This window comes from Canis lupus, unplaced genomic scaffold (genome assembly GCF_011100685.1).
Source record: "Canis lupus familiaris isolate Mischka breed German Shepherd unplaced genomic scaffold, alternate assembly UU_Cfam_GSD_1.0 chrUn_S1517H1701, whole genome shotgun sequence".
In the NCBI taxonomy this organism is placed as follows: Eukaryota; Metazoa; Chordata; class Mammalia; order Carnivora; family Canidae; genus Canis; species Canis lupus.
In genome coordinates this window covers 136155-147002 of record NW_023330354.1, presented here as the reverse complement: position 1 = coordinate 147002, position 10848 = coordinate 136155, and the positions used below count along the sequence as shown (strand labels likewise).

The window sequence follows — 10848 nt, the reverse complement described above, 5'->3', positions numbered from 1 at the left end:
AATACAGGTAAAATCTGAAAAAGCCTAAGGGACTGCATCAGTGACGATGTACCCACGTGGTTACCATAACTACACGAGATGTCACCACTGGAGGAAGCAGGGTCAAGGGTACACGGGATCTGTATTATGTCTTCCAACACATGAATCCACAGTTATCTCAAAGTACAGTTAAAGCAAGAGGAGAAGTGGTGGTTAACATCATTGTTATAAGAATGCAAGGGAACAAGGCACGTAGTCCTGTGGTTGCACAAAAGAGGCATTTGATGAATTTTTAAAAGATTTTATTTATTCATGAGATGGAGAGAGAGAGAGAGAGAGGCAGAGACATAGGCAGAAAGAGAAGCAGGCTCCATGCAGGCAGCCCAAAGTGGGACTCGATCCCGGGACTCCAGGATTACACCCTGGGCTGAAGGCTGACGCTTCAGCACTGAGCCACCCAGGCGTCCCTGATAAAAACGTTTTAAAAATTGGGCAGCCCGGGTGGCTCAGCAGTTTAGCACTGCCTTTGGGCCAGGGCTTGATCCTGGAGATCCAGGATCAAGTCCCACTGTGGACTCCCTGCATGGAGCCTGCTTCTCCCTCTGCCTGTGTCTCTAACTCTCTCTCTCTGTCTCTGTGTGGCTCTCTTATGAATGAATAAAATCTTAAAAAAAAGAGTTTTAAAAAATAATAAAGTGATTTCTTAAGACTTCCTCAAGTGGCAACTGCCCCTTCCTAGAATTCTGTCTATACCTTTACTCCACTTCAAAAAGTTTGGTTCTCGAATGAACCACCAAGAGGACCAGAGGAATAAGCGTCCGCATAAAACACATAAAGTGAAAGATCCCTATAATTTCTAATCTGTGGATGAAACCTGAAAGGCGTCTGGGGGAGTAACCAAATAGTAAATCACTTTGAGATTGATGACATATGCCTTATTATCTAAGTTAAAATAGAAAACACAGGGACATCTGGGTGATTAAGAAGATGAGCGTCTAACTTTGGCTCAGGGCGTGATTCTGGCCCAGGATCCAGCCCCACATTGGGCTTCCTATGGGGAGCCTGCTTCTCCCTCTGCCTGTGTCTCTGCCTCTCTCTGTCTCTCTCACAAATCAATAAGTAAAACCTTTTACAAATAAAATAGAAAACACATCTAAAAAATCAACTTCTGAAGATAATCGATTTCTTTTTAATTATACGGCCCCGATATTTAAACTATGGCTTTTCAAAATCTTCAACAAGGAAAAAATTTTAAAAAGCAACAGATAAGTACTAGGAGATCATGAAAACCAGCCCATCGCAGTCTGCGCCGCACCCACGCCCCGGCAGCACGTGGTCCGGGAGGCCCCGCCAGCGAGGCACCCAGCCCGGGCGAGGGAGGAGGCCGCCGCGTGCAGCCCGCGACCGTGGCCCCTGCTGCTCGGGGTCCCTGCCCGCGCCCCGCCCGCGGCCCCGGCGGCTCGCACCTTCCTCAGCGCCGACATCCTCGAGCGCTCTGAGTTCAGCAGGCGCAGGGCGACATGCTTTGTGGCCCGTCCGTCCATCCGCACGGCCAGCCGACAATCCGCGGGGCCGCCGCCGCCGCCGCCGCCGCCGCCGCCGCCGCCACGCGTCCCACCGCGCTCCAGCCCCGCACACGCTCGGAGCCCCCCGCCGGCGCCTGCGCACTGGGCGCCCCGGAGGCCTGGCGCACTGGGGGCCGGCCGGCGCGCGGAGGCACCTGGGGAAGGGCCAGGCAAGCGCGGGGAGCCCAGGCAAGCGCCGCGCCTCCGCCACCCCGCAGCCGGCGGGCAGTCCCCGCCCCGGATGCCACCTGTGGCGCGGGTCCCCTGGCGCTGGAGGCGGCGGTAGCCTGCAGCACGTGCAGCTCGCCCGCCGCCCCACGGTCCCAGCGCCGCCTGCGCGGCCGGTGCCAGGGAGAAGCGAAGGTAGCGCGCGTCCCCCCAGGGGAGGTGCCCCGCATCCGGAGGACGGACCCGGCACTAGCTGCCTCGGGCGACGTGGACGGAGGCTCTCGAGCTGTCCAGGGACCGTCTGTCTGCCGCTGGCGCTGCCCTAAACACGAGCCGCTTCCGCCTGGGCCCCTGGGCCCTCGCGGTTGCCCCGCGAGAGCCGGACTCCGCCCCCTCCTCAGGCCCCGCAGCTCCTGCAGCCCGCCCGTCTCCGGCACAGCCCGCGTGGCACCCACGCCCCGGGAGTGCAGGGTCCGGGAAGCACTGCCGGCGAGGCACCCAGGCGCCGCGAGGGACGAGGCCGCCGCGCAGCCCGCGACCGGTCGCCCCGGCAGCTCGGGGTCCCTGCCCGCGCCCCGCCCGCGGCCCCCGCGGCTCGCACCTTCCTCAGCGCTGACATCCTCGGGCGCTCGCAGTTCAGCAGGCGCAGGGCGACATGCTTTGTGGCCCGTCTGTCCGCAGGGTCGGCTGGCCGTCAGTCCGGGGGACCGCGCTCGAGCCCAGTGCACGCTGGGAGCCCCTCGCTGGCGCCTGCGCACTGGGGCCTCACCGGGTAAACAACCCCCACTGAGCCCAGCACCAGGCAGGGGCTTGACCAGCTCCCCCAAGTGCTAACAACTGAAAATCGGCACAATAGACCCTCCCCCAGAAGACCAGCGAGAAGGACAGGGGAAAAACAAGTTATTGACCAAGCAGCACTGGAAACTTCCAGGGTAAGACAAGGGACTTGCAGGATACAGAATCAGAGGATACTCCCCCTTGTTTTGTTGTTGTTGTTGTTGTTATTTTTTATTTCTGTTTGCTTCCCCCACCCCTTTTTTCCTTTCTTTTTTCTCTTTTTCTTCTCTTTTTTTCCTTTTTTCTTCCTTTCTTCTTTCTTCTTTTTTCTTTTCTTTCCGTCTTTCTCTCCTCTCTTTTTCTCCTTTTCCCAATACAACATGTTTTTGGGCACTCTGCACTGAGCAAAATGACTAGAAGGAAAACCTCACCTCAAAAGAAAGAATCAGAAACATCCTCTCTCCCATAGAGTTACAAAATCTGGATTACAATTCAATGTCAGAAAGCCAATTCAGAAGCATTATTATAAAGCTAGGGATCCCTGGGTGGCGCAGTGGTTTGGCGCCTGCCTTTGGCTCAGGGCGCGATCCTGGAGACCCCGGATCGAATCCCACGTCGGGCTCCTGGTGCGTGGAGCCTGCTTCTCCCTCTGCCTGTGTCTCTGCCTCTCTCTCTCTCTCTCTCTCTCTGTGACTATCATAAATAAAAACATTAAAAATATATATATAAAGCTACTGGTGGCTCTAGAAAAAAGCAAAAAGGACTCAAGAGACTTCATGACTGCAGAATTTAGAGCTAATCAGGCAGAAATTAAAAATCAATTGAATGAGACACAATCCAAACTAGAAGTTCTAATGATGAGGGTTAACAAGGTAGAAGAACGAGTGAGTGACATAGAAAACATGTTGATGGCAAAGAGGGAAACTGAGGAAAAAAGAGACAAACAAGTAAAGGACCATGAGGATAGATTAAGGGAAATAAATGACAGCCTGAGGAAGAAAAACCTATGTTTCATTGGGGTTCCAGAGGGCGCCAAATGTGACAGAGGCCCAGAATATGTATTTGAACAAATCATATCTGAAAACTTTGCTAATCTGGGAAGGGAAACAGGCATTCATATCCAGGAAATAGAGAGATTCCACCCCCTGAAATGAATAAAAACTGTTCAACACCTCGACATTTAATGGTGAAGCTTGCAAATTCCAAAGATAAAGAGAAGATCCTTAAAGCAGCAAGAGACAAGAAATCCCTGACTTTTATGGGGAGGAGTATTAGAGTAACAGCAGACCTCTCCACAGAGACCTGGCAGGCCAGAAAGGGCTAGCAGGATATAGTCAGGGACCTAAATGAAAAAAACATGCAACCAAGAATACTTTATCCAGCAAGGATCTCAATCAGAATGGAAGGAGAAAGAAAGAGCTTCCAAGACAGGCAGGAACTGAAAGAATATGTGACCTCCAAACCAGCTCTGCAAGAAATTTTAAGGGGGACTCTCAAAATTCCCCTTTAAGAAGAAGTCCACTGGAACAATCCACAAAAACAGGGACTGAATAGGTATCATGATGACACTAAACTCATATCTTTCAATAGTAACTCTGAACGTGAACGGGCTTAATGACCCCATCAAAAGGTGCAGGCTGTCAGACTGGATAAAAAAGCAGGACCTGTCTATTTGCTGTCTACAAGAGACTCATTTTAGACAGAAGGACACCTACAGCCTGAAAATAAAAGGTTGGAGAACCATTTACCATTCAAATTGTCCTCAAAAGAAAGCAGGGGTAGCCATCCTTATATCCGATAAACTAAAACATATCCCGAAGACCGCAGTGAGAGATGAAGAGGGACACTATATCATAATTAAAGGATCTATCCAACAAGAGGATTTAACAATCCTCAATATATATGCCGTGAATCTGGAAGCTGCCAAATATATCAATCAATTAATAACCAAAGTGAAGACGTACTTAGATAATAATACACTTATACTTTGTGACTTCAATCTAGCGCTTTCTACACTTGATAGGTTTCCTAAACACAACATCTCCAAAGAAACGAGAGCTTTAAATGATACACTGGACCAGATGGATTTCACAGATATCTACAGAACTTTACATCCAAACTCAACTGAAAACACATTCTTCTCAAGTGCACATGGAACTTTCTCCAGAATAGACCACATACTGGGTCATAAATTGGATCTGAGCCGATACCCAAAGATTGGGATCGTCCCCTGCATATTCTCAGACCATGTTGCCTTGAAATTAGAAATAAATCACAACAAGAAGTTTGGAAGGACTTCAAACACGTGGAGGTTAAGGACCATCCTGCTAAAAGATGAAAGGGTCAACCAGGAAATTAAGGAAAAATTTAAAAGATTAATGGAAACTAATGAGAATGAAGATACTACCGTTTAAAACATTTGGGATACACCAAAAGCAGTCCTGAGGGGGAAATACATCGCAATACTAGCAGCCATCCAAAAGCTGGAAAGAACTCAAATACAGAAGCTAACCTTACACCTAAAGGACCTACAGAAAAAAAAACAGCAAATAGATCCTACACCCAGCAGAAGAGAGTTAATAAAGATTCGAGCAGAACTCAACGGAATCGAGACCAGAAGAACTGTGGAACAGATCAAACAAAACCAGGATTTGGTTCTTTGAAAGAATTAATAACATAGATAAACAATTATTCACCCTTTAAAAAGAAAAGAGAGAAGACTAAAATTAATAAAATCATGAATGAGAAAGGAGAGATCACTACCAACACCAAGGAAATACAAAAGATTTTAAAAACATTATGAACAGCTATATGCCAATAAATCAGGCAATCTAGAAGAAATGGACATATTTCTGGAAAGCCACAAATTACCAAAACTGGAACAGGAAGAAATAGAAAACATGAACAGGCCAATAACCAGGGAGGAAATTGAAGCAGTCATCAAAACCCAAGACACAAAAGTCCAGGGCCAGATGGCTTCCCAGGGGAATTCTATCAAACGTTTAAAGAAGAAACCATGTCTATTCTACTAAAGCTGTTTGGAAAGATAGAAAGAGATGGAGTACATCCAAATTCGTTCTATGAGGCCAGCATCACCTTAATTTCAGAAGCAGACAAAGACCCCACCAAAAAGGAGAATTACAGACCAATATCCCTGATGAACATGGATGCAAAAATTCACAAGATACTACCCAATAGGATCCAGCAGTACCTTAAGAAAATTATTCAAAAAAAAAAAAAGAAAATTATTCACCATGACCAAGTAGGATTTATTCCCGGGACACAAGGCTGGTACAACACTCATAAAACAATCAATGTGATTTATCATATTGCAAGAGAAAAGCCAAGAACTGTATGATCCTCTCATTAGATGCAGTGAAAGCATTTTACAAAACACAGCGGCCATTCCTGATCAAAACACTTCAGAGTGTTGTGAGAGAGGGAACATTCCTCAACATCTTAAAAGCCATCTACGAAAAGCACACAGCAAATATAATTCTCAATGGGGAATCACTGGGAGCCTTTCCCCTAAGATCAGGACCAAGACAGGATGTCCACTCCCACCACTGCTATTCAACATAGTACTGGAAGTCCTAGCCTCAGCAATCAGACAACAAAAAGATATTAAAGGCATTCAGATTGGCAAAGAAGAAGTCAAACACTCCCTCTTCACCGATGACATGATACTCTACATAGAAACCCCAAAAGCCTCCACCCCAAGATTGCTAGAACTCATACAGCAATTTGGCAGCGTGGCAGGATACAAAATCAATTCCCAGAAGTCAGTGACGTTTCTATACACTAACAATGAGACTGAAGAAAGGGAAATTAAGGAGTCAATCCCATTTACAATTGCACCCAAAAGCATAAGATACCTAGGAATAAACCTCACCAAAGAGGTAAAGGATCTATACCCTAAAAACTATAGAACACTTCTGAAAGAAATTGAGGAAGACACAAAGAGATGGAAAAATATTCCATGCTCATGGATTGGCAGAATTAATATTGTGAAAATGTCAATGTTACCTAGGGCAATTTACACGTTTAATGCAATCCCTATCAAAATACCATGGACTTTCTTCGGAGAGTTAGAGTAATTATTTTACAATTTGTGTGGAATCAGAAAAGACCCCGAATAGCCAGGGGAATTTTAAAAAAGAAAACCATATCTGGGGGCATCACAATGCCAGATTTCAGGTTGTACTACAAAGCTGTGGTCATCAAGACAGTGTGGTATTGGCACAAAAACAGACACATAGATCAGGGGAACAGAATAGAGAACCCAGAAGTGGACACTCAACTTTATGGTCAACTATTATTCGACAAAGGAGGAAAGACTATCCACTGGAAGAAAGACAGTCTCTTCAATAAATGGTGCTGGGAAAATTGGACATCCATATGCAGTAGAATGAAACTAGACCACTCTCTTGCACCAGACACAAAGATAAACCCAAATGGATGAAAGATCTAAATGTGAGACAAGATTCCATCAAAATCCTAGAGAAGAACACAGGCAACACCCGTTTTGAACTTGGCCACAGTAACATCTTGAAAGATACATCCACAAAGGCAAAAGAAACAAAAGCAAAAATGAACTATTGGGACTTCATCAAGATAAGAAGCTTTTGCACAGCAAAGGATACAGTCAACAAAACTAAAAGACAACCTACAGAATGGGAGAAGATATTTGCAAATGACGTATCAGATGAAGGGCTACTTTCCAAGATCTATAAAGAACTTATTCAACTCAACACCAAAGAAACAAACAATCCAATCATGAAATGGGCAAAAAACATGAAGAGAAATCTCACAGAGGAAGACATAGACATGGCCAACATGCACATGAGAAAATGCTGTGCATCACTCGCCATCAGGGAAATACAAATCAAAACCACAATGAGATACCACCTCACACCAGTGAGGATTGGGGAAAATTAACAAGACAGGAAACCACAAATGATGGAGAGGATGTAGAGAAAAGGGAACCCTCTTGCACTGTTGGTGGGAATGTGAAATGGTGCAGCCACTCTGGAAAACTGTGTGGAGGTTCCTCAAAGAGTTAAAAATAGACCTGCCCTATGACCCAGCAATTGCACTGCTGGGGATTTACCCCAAGGGTACAGATGCAATGAAAGGCCGGGACACCTGCACCCCGATGTTTCTAGCAGCAATGTTCACAATAGCCTAACTGTGGAAGGAGTCTCGGTGTCCATCGAAAGATGAATGGATAAAGATGTGGTCTATGTATACAATGGAATATTACTCAGCCATTAGAAATGACAAATACCCACCGTTTGCTTCAACGTGGATGGAACTGGAGGGTATTATGCTGAGTGAAATAAGTCAATCGGAGAAGGACAAACATTATATGGTCTCATTCATTTGGGGAATATAAATAATACTGAAAGTGAATAGAAGGGAAAGGAGAAGAAATGGGTAGGAAATATCAGAAAGGGAGGCAGAACATGAAGACTCCTAACTCTGGGAAATGAACTAGGGGTGGTGGAAGGGGAGGATGGCGGGGGGTGGGGGTGAATGGGTGATGGGCACTGAGGGGGGCACTTGACGGGATGAGCACTGGGTGTTATTCTGTATGTTGGCAAATTGAACACCAATAAAAAATAAATTTATTATTTAAAAAAAGGAAAAAAAATAAAAAAAAGGAAAAAAAAGAAAAAAGATCACAGAAAAATTAAATGAACTAGAGACTTAAAAAAAAACCCACCAAAACAAAACAACAAGAACAAAATAAAAGTAGAAACAAGCAAACAAACAAAATCGATATGCACAATAGACAAGATCAATAAATCCAAGACCTGGTTCTTTGAAAGGATAAACAAAGCCAATAAACTAGCCATAATCCTCAAAAAGAAAGAGGGCACAAATACAACCAGAAATGTAGAGGAAGGGCAGGCCAAGCGTCTCAGTAGTTTTCCACCTGCCTTTGGCTGAGGGCATGATCCTAGAGACCCAGGATCGAGTCCCACATCGGGCTCCCTGCGTGGAGCCTGCTTCACCCTCTGCTTGTGTCTCTCATGAATAAATAAATAAAATCTTGGGATCTCTGGGTGGCGCAGTGGTTTGGTGCCTGCCTTTGGCCCGGGGTGCGATCCTGGAGACCCGGGATCGAATCCCACGTCGGGCTCCTGGTGCATGGAGCCTGCTTCTCCTTCTGCCTGTGTCTCTGCCTCTCTCTCTCTCCCTCTCTCTCTCTCTGTGACTATCATAAATTTAAAAGAAAAAGATTGAAGAAAATAAAAAAGAAATGTAGAGGATGTTACATGTGACACCACAAAATACAAAAACACTATAAGAGATGACCAGAAACAATTATACACAACCATACTGGAAGACCTAGAAAAAAAAAGGATACAGAAGACCTTAGTAGGTCAATTATAGGGATGCCTGGGTGGCTCAGTCAATTAAACATCTGCCTTCAGCTCAGGTCAGGATTCCAGGGTACTGGGAATGAAACCAATATCCAGCTCCCTCCTCAGCAGGGAGCCTGCTTTTTCTCTCTCGCTTGCTCCCTCTGTTTGTGTGGTCTCTCTCTCTCTCTCTCTCTCTCTCTCAAATAAATAAAATCTTAAAAATTATTTGTTTTAAATAAGATCTTAGTGGTCAATGATGAATAATGAAAATGAATTAGGAATAAAAACTCCCCAAAACAAGGACTGGACAGCTTCACTGATGGTTATACCAAATAGTTAAAGCCCTATAACTCTCAAATTATTCCTCTCCCCCTATAAAGAACTGAAGAGAAAGGAAGGCTTCCAAATTCATTTTAAGTGGCTAGCACTGCCCTGATATCAAATCCAAAGACATCACACAAAAAGAAAATCACATGCCAGAGTCTCTGATGAACACAGATATGAAAACCCTCAACAAAATATTAGCAAACCTAATTCAACACACGTTAAAAGGAGAATGCATTATAATCAAATGGGATTTATTTCAGGGATGGAAGAATGGTTCGACACTCACAAATCAACATGATGTACCGACATCAACAAAATGAAGAATAAACATCATATGATTTTTCTCAACAGGTGTAGAAAAAGCATATCATAAAATTCAACTTCCATTTATGATAAAAAAAAGTCTCAACAAAGTGTGTATAAAAGAAATATATCTCAACGTAATAAAGGCCATATATGTCAAACCCACAGTTAACATTATACTCAGTGGTGAAAACTGAAGGTTTTCCTCAAAGATCAGAAACACGACAAGGATGCCCAACCTTGTCACTTTCATTCAATATGGTATTAAAAGTCCTAGCCATAGCAATTAGATAATTAAAAAAACGCAGAAAAATTGAAAATGAAAAAGTAAAACTTTCGTTATTTGCAGATGGCATTATACTATATATAGAAAGCCCTAAGGACTCCAAAAAATTATTAGAGCTAATAAGTGAATTTCATAAAGTTATAGGATACAAAATTAGCATACGGAGAAATTCATTGTGTTTCTTCCCTACACTAGTAACTATGAGAAAAAGAAATTAATGATGCAATCTCATTTACAACTGCATTAAAATAAAAAAAAAGCTTAGGGATAAATTTAATCAAGGAGGTGAAAAACTTGTATCCTTAAAACTATAAAATACTGAAAAAAGAAACTGAGGACAACACAAATAAATGGAAAGATATATTGTGCTATGGATTGGAAGGATTGGAAGAATTAATATTTTTACAATGTCTATGCTACTCAAAGGAATCTACAGATTCAATACAATTCCCATCAATATACTGGTGACACTCTGCACATAACTAGAACAAAGAATCCTTAAAATTTGTATGAAACCATGAAAGACTCAAAATAGCCAAAATAATCTTGACACAGAACAAAGCTGGAGGCATAATGGTCCCTAATTTCAAACTATAGTAATCAAAACAGTATGGTACTGACACAAAAACCCTTAGGTCAATGAAATAGAGACCCTGGAAATAAATCCACATATTTATGGTCAATTAATCTATGACAAAGGAGGCAAGAACACACAATGGAGAAGACATTCTCTTCAGGAAATAATTTTGGGAAAATTGGACAGCCACATGTAGAAGAATGAAATTTAACCACTATCTTACTACCATATACAAAAAATAAATTCAAAATGGACTAAAGACCTGAATGTAGGACCTGAAACCATAAAACTCCTAGAAGAAAATGCAGGCGATAAACTTTTGACATTCATCTTAGCAACATTTTTTTGGACCAGCCTCCTCAGGGAAGGAGAACGAAGGTTAACACAAACAAATGAAATTACATCAAAGTAAAAATCTTTTGCACAGTGAAGGAAACCATCAACAAAACAAAAAGGCAACCTACCAAATGGGGGGAGATATTTGCACATCATATA

The 10848-nt window shown here is 43.7% G+C and overlaps 1 pseudogene; it reads right to left on the bottom strand.

Moving 5' to 3' along the window:
* Nucleotides 1-1480: 1480 nt before the first annotated feature.
* Nucleotides 1481-10848, bottom strand: part of LOC119869222 — a 50545-nt pseudogene continuing 41177 nt past the window's right edge.